The sequence below is a fragment of the Anguilla rostrata genome, chromosome 10, assembly GCF_018555375.3.
Source record: "Anguilla rostrata isolate EN2019 chromosome 10, ASM1855537v3, whole genome shotgun sequence".
In the NCBI taxonomy this organism is placed as follows: Eukaryota; Metazoa; Chordata; class Actinopteri; order Anguilliformes; family Anguillidae; genus Anguilla; species Anguilla rostrata.
Window position 1 is genome coordinate 7630246 of NC_057942.1, and position 23061 is coordinate 7653306.

The 23061-nt window shown below is 50.7% G+C and overlaps 1 protein-coding gene across 1 annotated transcript in view; it reads left to right on the forward strand.

The window, feature by feature from the left end:
* Window positions 1-614: 614 nt before the first annotated feature.
* sema4c (sema domain, immunoglobulin domain (Ig), transmembrane domain (TM) and short cytoplasmic domain, (semaphorin) 4C) overlaps window positions 615-23061 on the forward strand; it is a 48742-nt gene continuing 26295 nt past the window's right edge. Inside the window, exon 1 of the mRNA XM_064353761.1 lies at window positions 615-1200. The gene's annotated coding sequence lies outside the window, so the exon portion shown is untranslated. The remainder of the gene's footprint in view (window positions 1201-23061) is intronic.

A 23061-nucleotide genomic window follows, 5' to 3' on the forward strand; every position in this document is an offset into this window, starting at 1 on the left:
ACACACACACACACACACACACACACACACACATCTAAACAATAACAAGTACAGAGGAAACAATAATGGTCACCGTGCAAACTTCCATCGGATTTTCTCTTATCGAATTACATATAAATCTGTGAGGATTATCAGTGTAGGTATTCTGCTTAATCCTCTAAATCCAGCATGAACACTTCTGTTTTCATTGTTTTATTATAGATTTTTTAAAATTCTTACATACATTGTATATTCTTAACCCTTTCGTTGTAAGAATGTCCTGACTAGAATACAACCCGTGAATGCTGCCTGGACATTAAAGACGTTTAATTTATGTTCGGCTTGACTAATGTAAATTTGCATTCAGTTGACGGTAATTGCATTGCATACAAGAGAGTTGTAAAAGTAGGCATAAAAATAAGAGTATTTTCAAAATTCCCAAAGGGCCACGTAGAATTAACTGCGTATTGCCATGATTTGGTATTTGTATTGCATATGCAGTCGACAGAAGTCTGTGTATAGTCAGATTTTGGGGCGTTGAGAGATTTTTTTTTCTTCTTCACTGAGACGAAACTGGACAGGGGTTTGGGCGGGGACGTGTTCGTGCGTCCTCGTATCCGCTTGTCCTCACTAAAATACCGAAACAACGACACGCATCGCAGGAACAGCGCAAACTGCAGCGTAGCGGACCCGCTGGGGTTCCCTTTGAATTCGAGCTCGCGAGCGCCACGACGAGTTAAATGTGCCCCCCTATCACAGTAGGAGAAGACCGCTGTGTGTAACTTCCAGCACACGTTGATCGTTGTGCGCAGCAGAAAGGGCAGTGTGCGTATATGTGTGTGTGTGTGTGTGTATACTCTGGATGTGGGACTGAGTTCATTCTCGCTGCCCTGGGCTCGTATTACAAAGACAGGAGAACGAGGGAGTGCACGGAGGAGAGAGTTCCGCTATGCAAACTGACAGCATCGTATGTCTTGATTCCCGAGATCTTGAAAGAAAACAAAGGGGCCGAAGTGTGTGACTTTAAAAAAAAACTAAAAACTAGCAAAATAATGGAATAATCTAGATTTACTGTGTTTTGCCGGACTAACGATAACGTGTGGAAAACGGATACGAATTCGCTTAGACGTCAGTTTACGGACATAGCCAGACACGGTGAATATTGCTTTTATTACAGAAGCAGTGGACGGAACGCCGCGCAACAGTGAGCACGCCGTAAAGGTAAGTTTGTGTTTTAAAATCTGTAACAAATCCACGTCCACAAGAATATAATGTATTTGTGCGTTATCGTCGCGTAAAATACGACTGTTATTTCAGTGTGTTCGGTTTAAAATCCTGCGAAAAGGAGCAAGGGAAAGAAAACGACGATACAGTCGGTTGACTGTTTAATCGCATTCGCAGGTCGGGCTGTGTTCCAACTGTTGCCAAAGCATTTAAGTGAGGTATTCGCTAAATGCATTGAAATCTATGTCTGTATGATATTCTTGCTTTAACTTTATCGTGAGTCGTCCTCTGTAAACGTAGCGCACTGCGGTCAGATGAGCTGGAAGCGACTCAAATCCGCTCTTTGTCGTGAAAAAACCACAACAAATATATCAGAAGAAGGTGTCATATTTCGACGCGCATTTTCACAGTGCACAATAATTTGATAAAGAAATGGAAACGTTGGCAGTTTCGTCACCGTGGTAGTCAAACAGTAATTGCATTAACTCAAATCAAATTGAGCTGTAGCTTGCTGATGCCACGTTTAAGGTTACAGTGAACCGTTTTATTCTACTTTATGGTAAAGTAAGGGCGTACGGTTTTAACGCGGGTTTGAAAATAATTCTGTGCTTTTGTTTGCCGCTTATATTTATTGTGAGACAGTTTGATGGCGTATGTTCCGTTTTAGACCTTAATGGTGAGTGAGCACATATAAATATCCCCATTATTTTTCCATCCCCCCAGTTTAGCTTGATTGCGGAGTTTATCTTAACAGTTATTATAGTAATCGTGCTCAGTGGGGACTTGAAGTATAAACACGGTCTGTTTTCTTTCTTCTTGCTTTCTTTTAAACGGTAATGAAATAAGTGTTAGCTGCATCTGAGCGATTACAGTAATTACGGCGTGACCGGTGTAGGCAGGACGGCGGAACCGCGCTGGACAGAAGCTCGGGAACTCGACCCCTCTGTTTTATTTGAGACGGACAACAGACTAAAAAGCTTCAGCCAACAAAAAAAATTAAAAGTAGTTGTGTCTGTAGTACAAATGTATATCTGCAGATATGTGTCACATATTTATACCTATGAAAATCAGCATGTGGGTAGGCTACGGTCAAATGATATCATCTGTGATAAATATATTCCGTAGTGCAGAGAAAGATACATTTTATTCCAGTTTTAAGACTGCATTGTGTGTGTGTGTGCCATGTGTGTACTATGTGTATACACATTTTTGTTTGTCTGTTTGTATTTGTGTGTGTGTGTGTGTCTGTTTGTGTGTGTGTGTGTGCGCACACGCTGGCATTTTGGTTGGGCAGGGGGGGTGGGGGGTGCAAGCACACTTAGCACTTCGCCCCAGATGTTAAAGTATGTATTGAAAGTCAGATTGGGTCCCCGCTGGGTTGATCTCTTCATTGTCACAACACAAAGGAGGCAAGGTCCTCTCTGCTCTCTTCGTATGCTGATTCACCCACCAACGAGGCTTCAACCCCTGGTGCTCTCAATTCGTTTTAATGACGAATAATGAAATAATTATTGGTGGGTGTTATGTGTGTTTTTTTACGGAGAGTGCGAAGCTTGTCTGTGACGCAATTTGCCAGATGTCCCCTCACGCTCGGTACCAACACGGTCTGAGCAACAGAAGAAAAAAAAAGAAAAACACAACTGATAATGTCCCTGTCAGATGTCTTTATGGAGACCTGAACATCTTGACAGGGACATGGACTTATGTTACATTATATTACGCTCATTTAGCAAAAGCTCCTATCCAGAGTGACTTACAAGGTAAGAGGACATAAGTGCATTCACCTGATTTATATGTGCAATAATGTCAGACCTGGCTAACGACCAGAGCTGCGAGTATATCTGTAACGTCGCTAAAGCGCTGATGCAAGTTAGCTGCGCTTAACCCGGGCAGCGAAATACAAATCTGGAATACACGGAGAGTGCATCCATTACAAGGCCCTCGGAAGGAAAACCTGAAAACATATAAATGCTATAAGCTGAGGTAAATGATGTCATCCTTTTACAGAGCAGTGTTTGTGAAAGGTGTTGGGAGTTGGGCTTTGAATCACACACACACACACACACACACACACAAGCCTTTTGATGTCTTACTGGAAGGAATTGAAGGAATTGCAAGGTTACCGAACTGTAGATGGTGCACAGCCAGGCTTATTGAATATTGTACCGCGGTCCGTGAGTCTGGATGTTGCATACATCAATACCAATAAAAAGAACTAGAAATAAAAAATGTCCATGTTAGTCAGAAATGCTGTTCAGAATTCATTGTACAACTTTATGACTTTTCTGATGTCAACAGTGTGCTCAGCTGCGGGGGGAAAAAAGAAATATATATCACCTGCCGCTTGTAGTCAGCCTCTCATTGGTGAGGTCAGGGACAGGAAGTGATGTCATGGAAGTCCTGTTTCCTTCAGGAACTTCATTAGCACTATTCCAAGGCCCTTCCTTTGATGTTCATTGTGACTTAGAAATAACATTTGAGGGCCATCCAGGAAGCCAGATGGATGTATGGTGGTGGGACTGATTCCCTCAACCTTAGGTTCTTGCAAGAAATTAAGGTATATTTTTGTTCTTTAGGGAACAGATTTTCAAAAAATGTACCCTGAATGTACAAGAATGTTCTGTTTGGGCATTAGACAAGTGCCTTTTACAAGCAAAAAAGCTACAATAAATGATGTATTGCTGGCTAGGGGTACAATTTTATGTACCTATAGAGTACCACCCCACTGATAAGCATTTGTAGGCACTTTCTGAGAGTGTATGTCTCTCTCCCTCCCCCCTTTCTTGTTCTCTGACTTCACCGCCATTTTACTTCAATTAAATGCTTTATTGGCACGACATATTTTACAGTGCATGTGGTCAAGCCTTCTGTATCTGCTTATACAATTATAGTATAGCCCTGACAATTTAAAAGCGCGATTATGACAGTAATGAAAAAGAACTTCAAAATAAGTCTCTCTCTCTTTTTCTCTCTCACTCCCTCCCCCTTTCCTTTTCTCTCTTGCTCTCTGTTTCCATCCTCCATCTCTGCTGTCCTTCTCTCTTTCTCCACCTCCCTCCCTTCCTTCCACCCTTCCGTACCTCTGTTTGATAGGCAGGGGTGACCCTGCTTCAGCTCTGTTTCGGGACTGGGGGGGGGGGGGGTAGGGTTCTCCTTCTGGAGGTAATAGTTCTGTGCAGTTATCCTAATGGGAGAGGCGGCGATCCGGAGCGGGCGGGCGGGCAATTTGGGCGGCGATTCGGGCTAACGCTGGCGAAAGCGCGGCGCGGCGGAGCCCGGGATCAGGTAGCGCTGCGGCGCTGATTGGCTGTGCTCGGTGGCGGCGGCGGCGGCGGCATCTGCATCTCCTGCCCCGGCTTCAGGATCGCTGTGCACGCGTGCGGAAACGAGCCGGGAGTGTGTGCCCGGAGTGTGTGCTGGAGTGTGTGTGCCCGGAGTGTGTGCCCAGAGTGTGTGTGTTGGAGTGTGTGTGCCGGAGTGTGCGTGTTGGAGTGTGTGCCCGGAGTGTGTCTGTGCTGGGAGTGTTTGTTCCAGAGTGTGTGTGTTGGAGTGTGTGCCCGGAGTGTGTGTGCCTGAGTGTGTGTATGCAGCTGTGGCTCCAGGACGAGGGTGACACGTCCACACAGGGATGTGAAGTGGGGCTGCTTCTTTTCTTTTTTTTTCTTTACACACAGCTGGCACGCACATGCGCATCCGCACACAAACAGTGTGTGTATGAGTGTGTGTTTGTTTCTAGGTGGCTTTGTGTACAGTATGTGTGTGTGTGTGTGTTAGTTTGTGACCTAGTGTGTGTGCGCGTACACGCGTGGGCGTGTGTGTGTGTGTGTGTGTGTGTGTGTGTGTGTGTGTGTGTGTGTGTGTGTGTGTGTGTGTGTGTGTGTGTGTGTGTGTGGGCGCGTGTGTGTGTATGTAAGTGGGTTTGTTTTCCATCCACTCTTTTCCTCTCCCTCCTCCGATGGCCCTGCAGCATTAAATCATGAGGGCCAATGATCTCCCTCTCGCCCGAGAGCAGCGCTGGGGACCGTGTTTACACAGAGCGTTGTTTGGGATGTGAAATATGGGCGAGTGTGTTTGTTCCGTGCCCGAGGGCTCTGTCCCGGGGGGTCGCTCCCTTTCTCAAGTGTCCGGTCCAGGTGTTCGGCTTCGTTCGCGCCCAGCTTGGCTTTGTGTGCCGGCTGCCATCCTTCAGAGCGAGGGCAGCTGCTGCAACTGCCATTGTGGTCATTGTAAGTGCGTTTTGGGGACTGGTCTTTCAGTGTGTAAGTGCGTTGTGGGGACTGGTCAGTCAGTGTGTAAGTGCGTTGTGGGGACTGGTCTTTCAGTGTGTAAGCATGTTTTGTACAGGTCCTTTTTTTGTGTTCAGTCTATTTTGAGGACTGGTTAATCAGAGTATAAACGTGTGGTGTACTGAATACCAGCAAGTATAGGAGTGTGAGAGGTTTCATGAACCAAATAATGGGCAGAGCCAGAATGAAACCAATCAAAACATTTTGCTCTCCATGGCAGAACACAGTGTTTGGTTCAGATCTGTGAGTCACTGATAACGTGGCAGCTCCACCCATTTTTGGTATCACGAATCCTCACTCCCTAGCCCCTAGCCAGTTGGCGGGAGCATGTGCTGTTGTGCGCTTAGCATGTGCTGTCAGCGCTTAGCGTGTTCTGTCGGTACTTAGTGTGCGCTGTTGGTGCTAAGCATGTGCTATTGGTGTTTAGCACGTCCTGTGTGTGCTTAGCATGTGCTGTTGGTGCTTAGCGTGTACTGTTGGTGCTTAGCGTGTGCTGTTGGTGCTTAGCGTGTACTGTCGGTGCTTAGCATGTGCTGTTGGTGCTTAGCATGTGCTGTTGGTGCTTAGCGTGTGCTAAGCGGCTCTCCAGTGCGGTTCAGCTAAGCAGCGAGCGCTGTCCTGCGCAGATCTTCTGGGCCTCTCCTCCCGCAGCCTGTCCCGCGCAGGCGCAGAGCCGGGGGCTGGGTGGAGGACCACGGCGCTCCAGTTTGTTTTCCCAGCTCGGGGTCAGAGTTTGTTTTTATTGGTGCCTTTTTCTGGCATTGTTTGGGTCCCGCTAGTGGCCGCGTCTTCCCGTGTGACCGCACGACAAAGCTCTCAGTGCCAGGAAGTGCTGTGGACAAAAAAAAATAAAAAGCTTTTGGTGGGCGGGCGTGTACAAAAAAAACCAACAAAACTAAAACTGGCCACTGAGCCGGGAGAAGGGACGGAGCTGTGAGACCGGGAGGCCGAAACTCTCGCCCGTCCTGCCTGGGGAGGGGGGCGCGGGTGCCGCCCTCAGCGGTGGTGCAGTCCCGGCCCTGCCACCCCTGACCACCCCTGACAGCTCCCAGGGTCCGCGCCAGTCTCCAGCCCAGCTCCCCTGCTGCCCCCGCCTCACCCCGCCCTGCCCCGTCCTGCCTGCCCGCCCACACTCCAAGCCCAGCTGCACAAACCCTTGACCCATGGGACAATGGCGCAGGACTGTTAGGAGAGTGTTTGGGGGACCCCCTCCACCCCACACACACACACACACACACACTGTCTGTGGGTCAGTGGTTACTCTCACATCCACACTGCCTGCAGCAGGGCCGACCTTTGACCCCTCGGCTGGCTGTGGTCCGCCTGGCCCCCTGCTGGGTCTTTCCAGTCGGTTGCACCCTGTCTGTCTTGTGGAAAATTCAGAGAGAGAGAGCGAGAGAGGGAGAGGAAGAAAACAAGAGAGACAGAGAGGTAGAGGTAGAGAGAGAATGAGAATGAGACCGAGCGGGAGAGGGAGGGAAAAAGAGAGAGAGGGAGTGAGGGAGGGAGGAAGAGAAAAGGGCAGAAAGAGAGGGAGAGTGAAAGAAAGAGAGAGGGAGAAAAGGGCAGAGGGAGGGAGATACTGCGCACCTAAGAGAGAACCTGAGAAGGAGAGATAAAGCTGAAGCAATGGTCTACAATTACACCATCAATCTCTCCCCTCTCCATCTCCATCCCCGTCTGGCTCCTGATCTCTCTCTTCTTGCCCTGTTTTTCATTCACCACAACTGTATCTGCCTGTACTTCTGCCTCCCACCCCCCCCCCCCCCCACACACACACCCTCCCAATCCACCCCCAAACCACCCTGTTTCAGGGCATATGGAACAATTTATCAGGGAGCTTATTTTTTGCGCCTATTAAGCAAAGTCGCTCTCTCTCATTTTCTCTCCCCCTCTCTCTCTCTCTCTCTCTCCCTCTCCCTCTCCCTCTCTCTCTCCCTCTCCCCCCCTCCTTTCCTTATCTGAGCAGCTAGAGAAAGGCAGTGGCTTTTTCATTCTGATTTTTTCCCCCTCTTGACGAGCAGGCCTGGGCCTGGTGCAGTAGTGACAGGTGGAGGTGTAGTATCTCATCTCCCTCCTTCGCCTGCTGGGAGGGGAACTCTTTTGTCTGCACCCCCCGCCCGCTCCCCTCAAGCTAAGCTCTCCTAAACCCTAAGCTTCTACACGGCAGAAGATCAATAAAGCCGCTTTTAAAGTAGGGGGGGTCTGGGAAATAATAGGACCAGACAGCTAGGTAACATCCACACAACTCTCCACTTAGAGTAGAGAGTTGTGGGGGATGTCTACCTTTCTCTATCTCTCTCTCTTTCTCTCTCTCCCTCGCTCCCCCTCTGTTCCTCTCCCTCTCTCATACTCTCTCTTTCTCCTGCTCTCTGTCTCTCCATCCCTCTCTCCCCCTCCTCTCTGTCTCGCCCTCTCTCACCCTCTCTCCCTTCCTTCCCTTCTCTCTCTCCCCCACCTCTGTCTCTCTCCACCTCTCTCTCCCTCCCTCCCCTTCTCTCTCTCCCCCACCTCTCTGTCTCTCTCCATCTCCATCTCTCTCTCCCCCTCTCTCTCCCCCTCCCCTTCTCTCCGTTTCCTCTCCCCGTAAAGCAAGGAGGCAGGGGACCACATCTCATAAAACTAATGAATTCTCTTCGACACCCCCCCACCCCTCCCCCCAGCCCGCCCCCGACCGCCCTCAAACCTCTTAAAAGTTCCAGTGTTACAACGCCTTTCCGTGTGCAATTTACTCTCCGTGATTAAAACTCCTTAAATTCATATTTCTTTAGGCTTGGTGTGAAGGCTCTTTCAGATAATTAATTGAATTTTAATTAATCTAATGTGCGTGCGCATTTATATTCATGTGGAGAAGTGGGCAGCGACGTGCGGACCAGCCAGTAGCCGCTATGCCTCATGGGAGTGGCTCTGAAGTGCTTGCTACTGTGTTTTTGCGGGGAGGGGAAAAAAGAAAAAGAAATAAAATGAGGTGTGCTGTTTTTCCACTTAGCTGCGTTGTATTGTGTTTGTGAGCTGTCCTGCCCATTGTGCAGGCAGGCTGGGGCTGAGCTGTATTGTCAGTGACGGCGCGGAGCTGCATGGATTGTTTTTGCCGCTCGAGCGTTGTTCTCTGCCGTTTCCACGGCTCTCTGAAAGCGCGGGGGAGGAGGGGGGGGGGGGGAGCAAATCGACTCGCCGGGCCGAGTTTGATCGGTGTTGGTACACGACCGGTGTCTTTTTTTATTTTGGTTTGTTTCCTTTTCACACCTGGTAGCCACGCCCCTTGATCCTCAGAGCACTGTGTAGCAGAAGCGTGGGGAAATTTAATTTTTTTTATTTTAATTGGATTTTTTTAAAACGGTGAATTATGACAGCGCCGCGATGCGCTGTGATGTCACTGCGGCCCGCGTCCTTGCGCTGAGCGCAGCCGTAGCCTTGCTGCATCGCGGCAGGCTGTCTCTCTCCCCCCGCGGCGTCGCTCAGCGATCGCTTTGCTACTGCAGCTCGCGAGCCTGTTTATTGACATGCCTTTCTGTGTGTGTGTGTGCGTGTGTGTGTGAGAGTGAGTGTGTGTCTTTGCCAGTCAGCTTTCATTCCCTTCTCTCTCCCAAAAAAAACAAACTGAGTCGCAGAGTCACCGAATTCACTGAGTCATGCGGGCTGTTAGCTGTCAGCTGTCAACCCCTCCCCCCCCTCCCCCAAAAACAACCCCTCACACAGGCCTCTACTCCTGTTTGAATTATGGACTCCCATGATGCACCGGGGTGATAACTCTCCGGCAGCTGGACGAGAGGCCCGCCCAGTGACTGGCTTAGCCCTGAGCCAGCGATGGTCTCCTCAGGACAGCGGGCAGTGATCAGACGAGACCGGCGGAGCGTTTCAGGGGGTGTGTTTGCCCCCCTCCCCCACCCCCCGCTCGGTGTAATCGTTGCCCGCCTCAAACTGCCTTATTGATTTATCGGAGAGCCGGGAGAATGTGACGCGGGGGCGGGGCTTGTCTCTCAGCCAATCGGCAGGGCGGAGATCCGGACTCCCCGTCGCGGGGTCCGCTTCCTGTTCGTGTTGGCACTGGGAGGGGGGGGGGGCGATGCCGGACCCCCACCTTCAGCACCGTTTATCTCCTTCCGCTGCCCCGCTTGTTTTTCTCCTTCGGGTCTGCAAGGCCAGCCTCTTGTTTTTTTTCGGGTTTTTTTTTGCTTTCCTTGTTTTAGCGATAACAGAACAGCGAGACGTTCTTGTTTGAAAGCCAAACACAGGCGGACGGGAGGTCGCTTGCTTGTGAGCCTGGTTCTTCCTCCTCTCCTCTCCTCTCGAACCCGCAAAGCTAATCGCCGCTCTTTTTTTTTTTTTTCTAAAAAGAGCACTTTTTCTTGGCCACCTCCCGATGGGCATTTGTTCAAACCATTGATCCATTCGCAGCTTAAACAGAGTTTAATAGGGAGCATTACTCTTTTAACAGCCTCCGTTAGCGTATTGCCGGGCTATCGATCGGAGACCCGTATAAATGAATGAGGAGGGGAGGGAATCCACATGTGGAAAGACCATTCCGCCCGGAGTTGGTCCCCGTTACTCACAGGTCGTACCCGCACGGCTCATTTTTTCCCGCCCGGTTGAAGTCGGCGGCCTGTCCCGTTAAGAACCTGAGAGATTGTGTCTGGCCTGGGAAGGTTGGCTGGTGAGCTCACGGGGCTAGGGAAGGTTAGCGAGTGAGCTCACGGGGCTAGGGAAGGTTAGCGGGTGAGCTCACAGAGCTAGGGAAGGTTAGCGGGTAAGCTCACGGGGCTAGGGAAGGTTAGCGGGTGAGTTCACAATGCTAGGGAAGGTTACCAGGTGAGCTCACAGAGCTAGGGAAGGTTAGCGGGTGAGCTCACAGGGCTAGGGAAGGTTAGCGAGTGAGCTCACAGAGCTAGGGAAGGTTAGTGAGTGAGCTCACGGGGCTAGGGAAGTTTAGCGGGTGAGCTCACGGGGCTAGGGAAGGTTAGCGGGTGAGCTCACGGGGCTAGGGAAGGTTAGCGGGTGAGCTCACGGGGCTAGGGAAGGTTAGCGGGTGAGCTCACAGAGCTAGGGAAGGTTAGCGAGTGAGCTCACGGGGCTAGGGAAGGTTAGCGGGTGAGCTCACATGGCTGGTCTCTTGCTCCTTGGGGAAGTTCTGCACATGGCTCATCTGCTTGTCTCATGGGGCAACTCCAGACAAATCATAATTATTAACATACAGTTCATGCACATAGCGTTTCTCATACAGGTTCACAAAGAGCTTTGAAGACAACGGAAAATGAAACGAGCATAAAATAAGAATTAAAACACAAGCAAGCATGGTTGTGCATTGTGAGCAATGGCAATAACAGAAGAAAAGCAATAAGTCCTGCAGTTATATATATACCAGGAATAAAAATATCAGAAAATCAAAAGACAATTACGGAGAGTAAAGCTTTTTCTTGAGGGGCAAGAGATGTGTAATTCGTTGAAGCTCCGCTCGCTGTACGTTCACGCTTTCAGGTCACAGTCATTCCCTAGCAACCTGCCGACAGCCAAGGACAGTGCTGCCAGTCTCACAGCCTTCGAGTGGAGAAGCCCCCCCCCCCCGCCTCCCTTGCGCCCACTGCACCCCCGCTGCCACACTTGGTTAATAACCAGGTCACATCTTCACCTGCCCACCCCCCCCAAAAGACTCTTCCTCTTCACTGTCAACTCCACCCCCCCCACCCCTCCTTCCTTTCCCTATGACACCATGCAAGTCCACTTTGTCTCCTGGCGTCCTGTTCCGCGGCTGTCGTGTGTGGGGTGGGGGGGGGGGGGTGATTACCCCTGCGGCATCTCGCTGTATCAGCCCTGGCGAACGGCGATAGCCTGTGGAGAGCGGGGGGGCCAGCGGCGGGGCCGCCCTGCGTTTGAGGTGTTCTCATGGTGTTATTCAAGCCGTCGGCAGGCTCCCCGGGAGCTCCGGAGGTGCAGGGCTTGTTTTTGTTATTGCCGTTATTAATATAGATGACTTCACCGGGGTCCTTAGAGCCTTTGCAGTGCTCGCTCTGTCACTTTCTCTCCCTCGCTCTCTCTTTCTCTCTCTCAATCTCACACACACACACACACATACGGACACACACATTCTCAAATATATATCTCTACCTCTCACATACACAAACACCCTTCTTCTGAATATCTCAATGTTTCTGTCATTGTCTCTCAGTCAAAATGTACAGACATACACACTCACACCCACAGACACACACAGATGCACAGACACCCACACACACACACACACACCCTTCCTCTGAATCTCTCACGGTGTCTCTTTCATCTTTGCACTTGCTCTTTGCACCTGTAAACTTTTGCAGCACTGTGCCTGGTCCAGTGCCTTCTGTGCTGTAACTGGTGCAGTCTGATCTGTGCTGTACCTGGAACACATCCTGCTGTACCTGATGTGCTGTATCACAGAGCAGGAGCATGTCTACTGGAACACACCCTGCTGTACCTGATGTGCTGTATCACAGAGCAGCTGGAACACACCCTGCTGTACCTGATGTGCTGTATCACAGAGCAGGAGCATGTCTACTGGAACACATCCTGCTGTACCTGATGTGCTGTATCACAGAGCAGCTGGAACACACCCTGCTGTACCTGATGTGCTGTATCACAGAGCAGCTGGAACACACCCTGCTGTACCTGATGTGCTGTATCACAGAGCAGCTGGAACACACCCTGCTGTACCTGATGTGCTGTATCACAGAGCAGCTGGAACACACCCTGCTGTACCTGATGTGCTGTATCACAGAGCAGGAGCATGTCTACTGGAACACACCCTGCTGTACCTGATGTGCTGTATCACAGAGCAGCTGGAACACACCCTGCTGTACCTGATGTGCTGTATCACAGAGCAGCTGGAACACACCCTGCTGTACCTGATGTGCTGTATCACAGAGCAGCTGGAACACACCCTGCTGTGCCTGATGTGCTGTATCACAGAGCAGCTGGAACACACCCTGCTGTACCTGATGTGCTGTATCACAGAGCAGCTGGAACACACCCTGCTGTACCTGATGTGCTGTATCACAGAGCAGCTGGAACACATCCTGCTGTACCTGATGTGCTGTATCACAGAGCAGCTGGAACACACCCTGCTGTACCTGATGTGCTGTATCACAGAGCAGCTGGAACACACCCTGCTGTACCTGATGTGCTGTATCACAGAGCAGCTGGAACACATCCTGCTGTACCTGATGTGCTGTATCACAGAGCAGCTGGAACACACCCTGCTGTACCTGATGTGCTGTATCACAGAGCAGCTGGAACACACCCTGCTGTACCTGATGTGCTGTATCACAGAGCAGCTGGAACACACCCTGCTGTACCTGATGTGCTGTATCACAGAGCAGCTGGAACACACCCTGCTGTACCTGATGTGCTGTATCCCAGAGCAGCTGGAACACATCCTGCTGTACCTGATGTGCTGTATCACAGAGCAGCTGGAACACACCCTGCTGTACCTGATGTGCTGTATCACAGAGCAGCTGGAACACACCCTGCTGTAGATGATGTGCTGTATCACAGAGCAGCTGGAACACACCCTGCTGTGCCTGATGTGCTGTATCACAGAGCAGGAGCATGTCTACTGGAACACACCCTGCTGTACCTGATGTGCTGTATCCCAGAGCAGCTGGAACACACCCTGCTGTACCTGATGTGCTGTATCACAGAGCAGCTGGAACACACCCTGCTGTAGATGATGTGCTGTATCACAGAGCAGCTGGAACACACCCTGCTGTGCCTGATGTGCTGTATCACAGAGCAGGAGCATGTCTACTGGAACACACCCTGCTGTACCTGATGTGCTGTATCACAGAGCAGGAGCATGTCTACTGGAACACATCCTGCTGTACCTGATGTGCTGTATCACAGAGCAGCTGGAACACACCCTGCTGTACCTGATGTGCTGTATCCCAGAGCAGGAGCGAGCCTCCGTTCGGCCCGCGGCTCTGGGTCTGAGCGGGGGCAGCGGGGGACGGCGGTGCCACGAGACGGGGATTAACCGAGTGTCCCAGAATTCTCGGCGCCTCGCGGCACTACGTCAGCGTGCAGGCTGTCCCCCGGGAAACCCCGCTGAGACCGGGAGAGAGCAAACACATGAGCTCACCTGTGTGTGTGTGTGTGTGTGTGTGTGTGTGTCCTAGACACTCATACACAGAAACAAGATCACAACCTCATTAATCCTAGCACTTGCTCTCTCTCTCTCTCTCTCTCACTTTCTCTCTCATATGTCAGAATACTTTATTGGCATGACACATTTCAAAATATGTGTTGCCAAAGCTTTACAAATGTTTTCTTTCTTACACACGCACACACTCACACACCCACACACATTTTTTGCCAGTGTGTTGGCAGGCAGTTCAAATAGTTGAATAAAGAGGAATTCTTATCGAAATTCTGAGATATCCAGAAACAGGGGGGCTTCTTGTCTTGGTCATCCCTCGCTCTCTTCGGTTTCCCGTTTCAAGGAGGACGAAGCGATTCCTGACCTCGGAAAAAAGCACGAAACACGGCCGGGGAACGGTCCCACCACCAATCTTCAGGTTCGGAGACCGGACCGTTCGGAAAGGTTATCTGGCCGAGATTAATGCCGCGTTCTGTAATCGTTTTGGTCGGGGAGCGGGTGTTACCGCTGCCCGTACACGGGTGGGGGGCGCTGTCTGTGCGGAGGGCCAGTTTTTTCCCCCCGAAAGCGAGGGAGCGACCGTCACTTGATCATTTATTTTACTGAATAATTCAGCGCGCGCCACCGGACGCACCGCACAGGATCCAGAATCCTGCAGGCATTCCTGCAAAGAGGAGAAAAGGAGGGGGGGGAGGGAGAGGGAGAGGGGGAGAGAGAGGGAGATGAAGAAAGAGAGAGGGGTGAGAGGGAGGGGGAGAGTGATGGAGGTTGAGGTAGCGAGAGGAAGAGGGAGAAAGCCTGAGAGAAGGAGGAGGTGTGGGAGAGAGAGAGAGGGAGAGAGAAGGGAGCAGGAGGGAGATGGTGAAAGGGGGGGAGAGGGAGATAGAGGGAGAGAGAGAGAGAAAGGGAGGTGGAGGACAGGCAGGGAGGGAGAGAGATGGTGGGAGGGCTGAGGAAGGGCAGCGAGTTTGGTTTTGACTGCAGTCCTGGGAACGGGGCAGTTTATCAGTGGGTGTTTCTGAAAATGGGATTTGTTTGCCTTCGCTGTTTTGCTCGGGAGAGGATGTTCAGATAAATCTATGGTAGCCTTGGGGCCTGCTCTTGCAAAGGGTATAGCAGAAGCCAATTATTAATGCAAGATATTCCCACCTATTCACACACACACATACACACACACACAGATATATACCACACAGCAATCTCACGCTTGGACACACACATTCTCTCGCACACATACCGTACACACACACACGCACACACGCATATGACAGTGCACTTGCGCATGCGTGCACACACACACACACACACACACACTCCCACTCCCACTCCCACATCCACACCCACATACTCCCACACACACACACACACACACACTCCCACATCCACACACCCACACACACACTCACACATCCACACACCCACAGCGCACCCCACACACACACACGCAGCGGCAGCCTGCTCTCTGGCCCGACAGCTGCAGCCTCTCACACACACGCCAGCGCTAGCTCCAGGTGCTGCGTATTTCACGGCTGCCCTGTGAACACGCTGGCACTGCTGGGGGAATAACAGCCGCAGCTGCAGGCCGAGCCGCCGCGGCCAGAGCTAGCGTGGAATAAAAACAGCGCCTCGGCCAATCACAGCCCCGAGTTAAGCACAGCCATGGCCAATCGCAGCCTCGGCCAATCACAGCCCCGGGTAAGCACAGCCATGGCCAATCACAGCCTCGGCCAATCACAGCCCCGGGTAAGCACAGCCATGGCCAATCACAGCCTCGGCCAGTCACGGCCCTAGCCAAGCACAGTCTCGGCCAATCACAACCCCAGGTAAGCACAGCCATGGCCAATATCACAGCCTTGGCCAGTCACAGCCCCAGCCAAGCACAAGCACGGCCAATCACAGCCCCGGTCAAGCACCACCCCAGCCGATCACAGCCCTGGCCAAGCACAGCCCCGGCCAATCACAACCTTGGCCGCTCTACAAACAACCGCCGCTTAGATGCAAAGAAGAGATGAGCCACGCATGTGCTTTACGTTTAAGTTTCTTAAGGATCCTCATTAGCTAGTCTCAGACAAGCTAGTCTTTCTGGGGTCCACGTGAAACATGCAATTGCAACACAAAAGTAAAGTTTTGAAAAATTTGAAAATCCACACTCAAGCGGCAGACGGCGAGAGCTTTTTAAAATTCGGATTTAGGCGAGGGGGTCGACGGTCAGAATCTGCCGTGACTTTTCTGGACCCGGGTGGTCACAGGGACCATATGCGTTCAATAGCCGTGACCCCAGCTGCGCCCGTGGCTAATCGTAAGCTCTTCGGAGAGCGAGGTCAAAGGTCGCGCTGAATGGTATTTATTGGACGAGAGCAGGAATCTTTGCCTACCACTGCAATACAGCGACCGGCCTCCTCTCTTCACACCTGAGAGAATGTTCCGGGAATTACCTGTCGAAGGCACCGAAAGGACTTCTGACCTGATTGATTGTGATGTCACAAGTCAAGGCTCTGTTACGTCTCCACATTTCTCAGCCCTGAAAACGTTGGCTATTAAAAACTGCATTGGAGGAAAGAAAATGAGTGCGCAACCTTTCTTTTTCAGTTTCACAATTTTCATTGCTTCATTTAGATATTTTATTGAACCGCATTTGACAGAAGCCTTTTTTTAAAGATTGGAATTGATTTTTAGCGCTGAAGATTTTTTTTTTTTCCCTGCTCTGTTTTCGAAACGTTTGCTTTCCACATATATTCAGTGCAATATATTATGACACGTCTTGGTTTACCTGAATTAAAAATGACTGATTTTCAAAAAGGGTTTTCTTTAAGGGGCAGGTATATATTTTGTGACCTCGTATTTCTGTTTAATGTTAGATTTTTTTGAGGGGGAACATGAGCAAATCAATGCCAACCACTAGAAGGTCAGGATGTAAAAATGATTTCTGCAATTCTCCTGAGCCGCTTCTGTCTTCCAACTGAATAATTACCCTGGCAACAGCTAATTGGGGAACATGGGCTTGTTGGATCAAAGTTCTCTCACTTTGAAAGAAAAGCCATTGTGTTTTAAATCACCCATCTCATTGCATTGAGCACACAGTCGAACAAAAGCAAAACAAATTAGAGAGGATTAAAAATTCCACAGATGCCACAGTTAGATCTTCATTAGCAATTTATCATGTCAGAACAAGGCAGGTTCACCAGCATTTTTTAACTCGCTCTTTTTTAGATTCATCTTTACCAGCATGGAAATTAATTTCACTGTCTTCAGCTGTATCTTCTAAATTGGGTGCTTACTAGTCTGGAACCCTTTGGTTTCACATGTATGAAAACAAATTGTCTTTTAAATGCTTCTTTAAACCCCTCAGACCGCTCCTAATCTCACATGGGGCGAGATTAGATGCTATCTAGGCTGTTGGTGATCAGGGCACTAGGTACAATTTAGTTAGGACAATGGCAAGCATTGTTAGGGCTGAGTGGCCTGTTCTTGTCGTTATGTTGGTGGAGTCGGAGGAGGACCTTTCTTCTGTGACTTTGGACAAGCAGCCAATCGACCCTCGGGGGCTGGTAGAGAGTGGCGAAAGGCTAATCCCTAACCGGCCGAACCCTCCCACACCCTGGGCGACGTACTCGCCAATTGTGTGTCGCCCTGTGGCTCTGGTCCGGATTCGATCCGAGAGCGTGGGGCTCCTCCACACGCCACAGCACAGTGCCTTACCCGAACGGGCCACCCAGCAGCCCTCCCATGTGTTTTTCTTTTTTTTTTCCAAGATCTCAATTTGTATTCCTTTGAAAGAAGAGAGATTTAATCCCCGAGCGTCGGGGAAGGAATCGGCGGGCAACTTTAATATTTTCGCTCCCCTTTCTTCAAACAATTCTGACGCAGCGAGCAAATTTCAGGTGGGGAATGTAGGTCGTGGTGGCATCTTCTCTCCTTCTCTGCTTTCATCCCCCTGCCTGTCTCTGCCGGTCTTTCAGGAGCGAGACTGTCGCTACGCAAAAAATGTACGCGCAGCCGTATACCCAATTAGCATATAACAAGTTTCGTGAGCTCAATGCGGTAACCTAAAGCTCGCCACCGAGATGTTCCTCTCGATGCGTTTTATTCGTATTGTTTTTTTTTTGTTTGTTTTCTGCTTTTGGAGTTCAAAGACGAGACGAGTCTCGCGCTACGCTCTGGAGTCTGGATACGCCGGGCTATGTATAGCCGAGGCAGCGCGTTTAATCCGCGAAACGCGGCGGTAATGAAAGTCTGCCGTTCCTGTGGAAATGAGACACAGACCCCGAGTTGCACTGAGGTAATGCTGCAGGGTCGTTAAGCTGAGTGTGCAATGCGCAGGCACACGCAACCTGGGCTGGTTCATTTCCAAGGCCAGCTTCGCTAGCTGCAGTTGCAGGCGAAACTGGGGCGGGGGGGGGGAGGGGGGGCCGGCGTAGGTGCAGGTTTTCGTTTTGTTCTTATTCCCAGAACTACAACACCTGATTCTGCTAATTAACGAAACATGGTCTCCAATGAAGACCTGATAAGTAGAATCAGGCACCATACTGCTGGGCTTCAACAAAAACCTTCCCCCACGTTGGCCCTTTTCAGATAAGACTGCACACCCCTGCTGAAAAGGTTTTTTGGTTTGATATCCTACTAAGCCCCGCCAATACATTTTTGTCCCCTGTAGGGGACGTGAGTCTCTGGTCTTACTCTCAAAAACCATATATTAACAGTAAAATAAATAATACTTTTTTTTTTTAAGCAAGGTGTTTTTTTGTCATCCGAGACACTAGTATCACGTCAAAAAAAAAGAAAAAATTTAAACACTTGAACTTTTCTTCCTGCCGGAGGGGACCATCTTTGGTGCGTACAGCCGTTTGTGAAATCAAACCAGAATAATTGGTTGGAATGAGATGGAGCGCCCACGCTGGCCCTGCGGGAGGGGTGCCGCGCTCCCCCGGTGTAATTAATGCCGTGCTCGAAAAGGGGGGGATCGTGATTTCACAGAGGGTTTGAGGGAGGACGAGGTGTGAGATGGGGAGTCCTCTTTTCCGCCAGGTCTGTCTCGAGCGCGCGAACGAGTTCGTTTGCGACCGAAAGCCGTCGTGGGGGACGGGTCGGTGTGCCGGTTTCTCTCTCAGCGAGGGAAAAAAAAAAAAGCTGTGATCAGCACGCTTAATTCAACAGGAAAAGCTGACCGGCTCGATTGATTTTGGCTCAGGATAATTTTTCTTCAGCGCGTCCAACAGTCATGGGGGTTAAAACCTGCGTGAGCTTGACTGGAGCTGGAAAGTTGTGTGCAGGTGTTTTTCAAATCCTGCTTGTTTAACCCAACCCCTGGGGCTTGGGTTTCTGGCCAATTTTACGCCTTCTGTATGTGCGTATGTGTGTGCGTTTGTGTGTTTGATCGTGTGTGTGTTTATGTGTGTGTGTGTATGCGTGCACATGCTTGTGTGCATTTGTGTGTGTGTGTGTGTGTGTGTGTGTTGTATGTGTGTTTGTGTTGTGTTTATGTGTGTGTGTGTATGTGTGATGTTTGTAGTGATTTGTGGTGTGCTGTGTGTTGTGTGTGGCATTTCTGTCTTTGGGAGATGCATGTGGTGTGTGTTGGAGCTGATGTGTGGTGTGTGTGTGTGTGTGTATGTGTCTGTATGTGTGTGTGTGTGTGTGTGTCTGTATGTGTGTGTGTGTGTGTGTGTGTGAGAGAGTGCGTGCGTGCGTGTGCATGTGTGTGTGTGTGTGTGTGTATGTGTGTGTGTGTGTGTGCGCGCGTGTGTGCATTCATGTGTGTAAACAGGGTGCATGCGGTTTCATGTATATGTATAGGCAGCGTTCGGTGTTTATATTTCTGCCACAGATTTAATTGGCAGGGTTTTCACACACTGCTAGTTCTGGAGTTAGCAGCTGGGCTGAGGATGGGATGGGCGGGTCAGGGTTCTGTCCCAGGTGGGATATTTCACTAGGATCACACATTTGGCAGCCCCCCCCCGGGGGATCTAAAACCGCAGATTGAGTCATTAGCACAAGCTTACAGGTCGTTGGTTTGAGATGCTTGCCAATTTTTGTGTGCCTATTTGTGTGCGTGTGTGTGTGTGTGTGTTCGTGTGTGTGCCTGTATGTGTGTGTGTTTTTTATGCATGTATATGTATGCGTCTCAGGCTGCCACACTCAGCATTACACACCAACACAATGCAGGTTTGTGTGCTATCATGTGCTGTGTGTCACGGCACATTAGCATGTAGCCCCTGCTCCCCGCTCCCCGCTCCCCGCTCCCCCCTCCCCTCCCCGTGCCCTCGCAGGCTGCCGGAATCTGCGCGCCCGCCAATCGGCGGTAATCCCGCGCAGCGCTATCTTATTTCCGCGGGGACCCGATACCGCGAGCTCCTCTTTTGTACCTGACTAATACCTGCCGCTCCGCACAGATAGCGGGATCGTAGCGCCGCCGCCGCCGCGTCTTATTGTGGCCGCCGCGCGAAGCCGCCACCGTTGCCGCGGGCGTCCAGCGCGTGCTCGGGAGCGAGGCGCGCGGGTCGCGGGTCTGTGACGCACGCGCTCAGTGTGAGGGCGCCGAGCCTCCCTCAGAACCGCGAGAACCATGAGAGAGCATTCATAATGACTCTGGGCCTGCGAGCGTTTAATCTGCCTTTCCCTTTGTGACTGTGTATGTGCCAGAGTGTGAGGCTGTGTGTGTGTGTGTGTCTGTGTGTGTGTGTGCTTGTGTGCTTGTGTGTGTCTGTGTGTGTGCGTGCTTGTGTGTTTGTGTGTGTGTGTGTGTGCTTGTGTTGTGTGTGTGTGCTTGTGTGTGTGTGTGTGTGCGTGTGTGTGTCTGTGTGCTTGTGTGTGTCTGTGTGTGTGTGTGTGCTTGTGTGTGTGCATGTATGCGTCTGTGTGTGTGTGCTTGTGTGTGTGTGTGTGTGTGTGTGTGTGTGTGTGTGAGTGGCTGTGAGTGATCTTTTGAGAGGGCCATTATGTGTTTATGTGTATCTGCGTTTGTGTATTTGTGTGCATATGTGTGTGCGAGCATGTGTGAACGTGTGTGTGTGTGTGCTTGTTTGTGTGTGCGAGTGTGTGTGTGTGTGTGTATGTGCGAGTGACTGGGAGTGACTGTGAGTGATCCTTCAGTCTTTTGAGAGGGACATTAACCTGATTGAAAGCAGATTGCCCCCCGCCCCCTCTGCTCTCCCCCCCTTTTGCCAGCCCAATGTGACCTTCAGTGGGCTAGGCTTGGACTGCTGCACACTCCCACAGGAAGTCTTAAAGCAAAAAAAAAAATAAAAAATACACTGGGGCTTCTTTTACAAGCCAGACCAAGAGAGAAGAAAGAACAATTTTTTTTTTCTGGAGCGAGCGAACGAGATAGAGAGAAGGAGAGAATAAGACAGAATGATGTCGAGAGGGAAAATCAGATAGGAGTGAGCGAGCGCGGAAAAAGACAGAATTTAAGAGACGAGAGGGAGAGTAGGGGACAGGGAAAAGTGGCGGAGGGGAGGACTCAGGAACAGTCTCGGGGAATGATAAAATGACGTCTTTACGGATGAACAAAGCAAGTAATGATCGGCCTCGAGAAAACGCATCTCTCAGAGTGGTGGGTAGGGCGGGAGCCAGCATTATTTTTCATCAGCGTTACGGGCGGAGGGGACGTCTGCGACTTGAGGAGTGTGTGAAGAATCACGGACGCGGCTTTGCGGCTACATTGTCGCGCGCTCTGATTGTGGCGCCCAAGAGCTGTCTTGGATTGTTCCAAGCTTAGTGAATTGCCTCGGATAATGGTGTCAAACAAATAAGCCGATAATTTGTACCAGTAGAAAAAAAAAGAAAGAAAAGAAAAAAGAAAAAAAAAAACCTCCAGAAAAAAACAGACGAACAAAAGAACGTGTGTGGAGAAAACAGCTGGGGAGGGGCAGCCTCAGGCGATGTCTTTATTGTGTGTGTGTGTGTGTGTGTGAGCGTGAGCGCATGTTTGTGTGTGTGTGTGTGTGTGTGAGCGCATGTTTGTGCGTGTGTGTGTGTGTGTCCGTGTTTGTGTGTGTGTGTGTGTGTGTGTGCATGTGTGCGTGTATCTGTGCGTGTATGTGTGCGTGCATGTTTGTGTGTGTATGTGCACGTGTGCGTATATCTGTGTGCATATTTGTGTGTGTGTGTGTGCATGTGTGCGTGTATGTGTGCGTGCATGTTTGTGTGTGTATGTGCATGTGTGCGTGCATGTTTGTGTGTGTGTGCACATGTGTGCGTGTATCTGTGTGCATGTTTGTGTGTATGTGTGTGTGTGTGTGTGATGAAGTGGAATGGAGAGCAGGGGGAGTCAAACACAGGGATATTGGGGCTGATCATAAATAGCTCTGGTGTGACAGGATACCCATTCACATGCAGAGAGAGGTAGGGGAGGGGGGATGGTAGGGCTCGTGAGGAAGAGAGGGAGAGAACAAGGGAGGGGGAGGAAGAGATAAGGGGAGATTCGGAAGAGAAGAGCAGGAAATGAGAGTGGAGGAGGAGGAGGAGGAGGAAGGAGGCGAGGCCTTTGTTCGACGAGGCCGCAGAGCAGTTTGGGCGTGGTGTTGAAACGACACGCAGCCGTGTTCCTGTCTGTATCGCCAAGCCAACCAGGGATCTTGGAGACCTTGCCGACCTTCCTCCCATGATGCACTGGGGGCGGATATCTTGCCCACGATGAGCTCTCTTCCTGACTCCCAGCAGCTCTTATCGATTTATTTGTTTTTTATTTTTGCGTTGTTTGTGCTGAACAGATGCTTTCATGAAGCGGCTCAGTCAGAGAGCGGAACCCAGAGCAGAACCCTGAATAGAACCCAGAGCAGAACCCTGCATAGGACCCAGAGCAGAGCCCTGAATAGAACCCAGAGCAGAACCCTGAATAGAAGCCAGAGCAGAACCCTGAATAGAACCCAGAGTAGAACACAAGCAGAACCCTAAATGGAAGCAAGAGCAGAACCTGGGAAGAACCAGAAATAGATCCCAGAGCAGAACCCTGAATAGAACCCGGAGCAGAACCTCGGGGGCTGAGCATCGGCCACACGGCCCGGCCCGGTTCCTCTTTAATGTTTTTCCTCAGCATGAGAGGCGTCGGCCCAGAAACGGCGGCTGTACCGCCGCTCTTTCCCTTCCTTCATCCCTCGCTCCTTCCCTCTGTCTTTAAAAACAGCGTGGGCGGCCCGTGACCCGAGAAAGGCCGCCTTCCTGCTGACCTGGGTTTGGTTCTGCCGGCGGGGTCAGGGACATGAACAGGGAGTGTGGGAGGGCCACAGAACAATTTGCCCCCCGAGGAAACTGGTGGGCGGTCAGTTGCTTGAGATTAGTATTCAAGAGGGTATGTGTGGATAAACATACACTTTCTTTCTCTCTCTCTCTCTCTCTCTCTGTCACACACACACGCACACACACACGCACACCTATGCACACACACACACACAGACTCTCACACACACACACACATATCAGCCCATGGTGAGTGACGGGTGCGTAGCT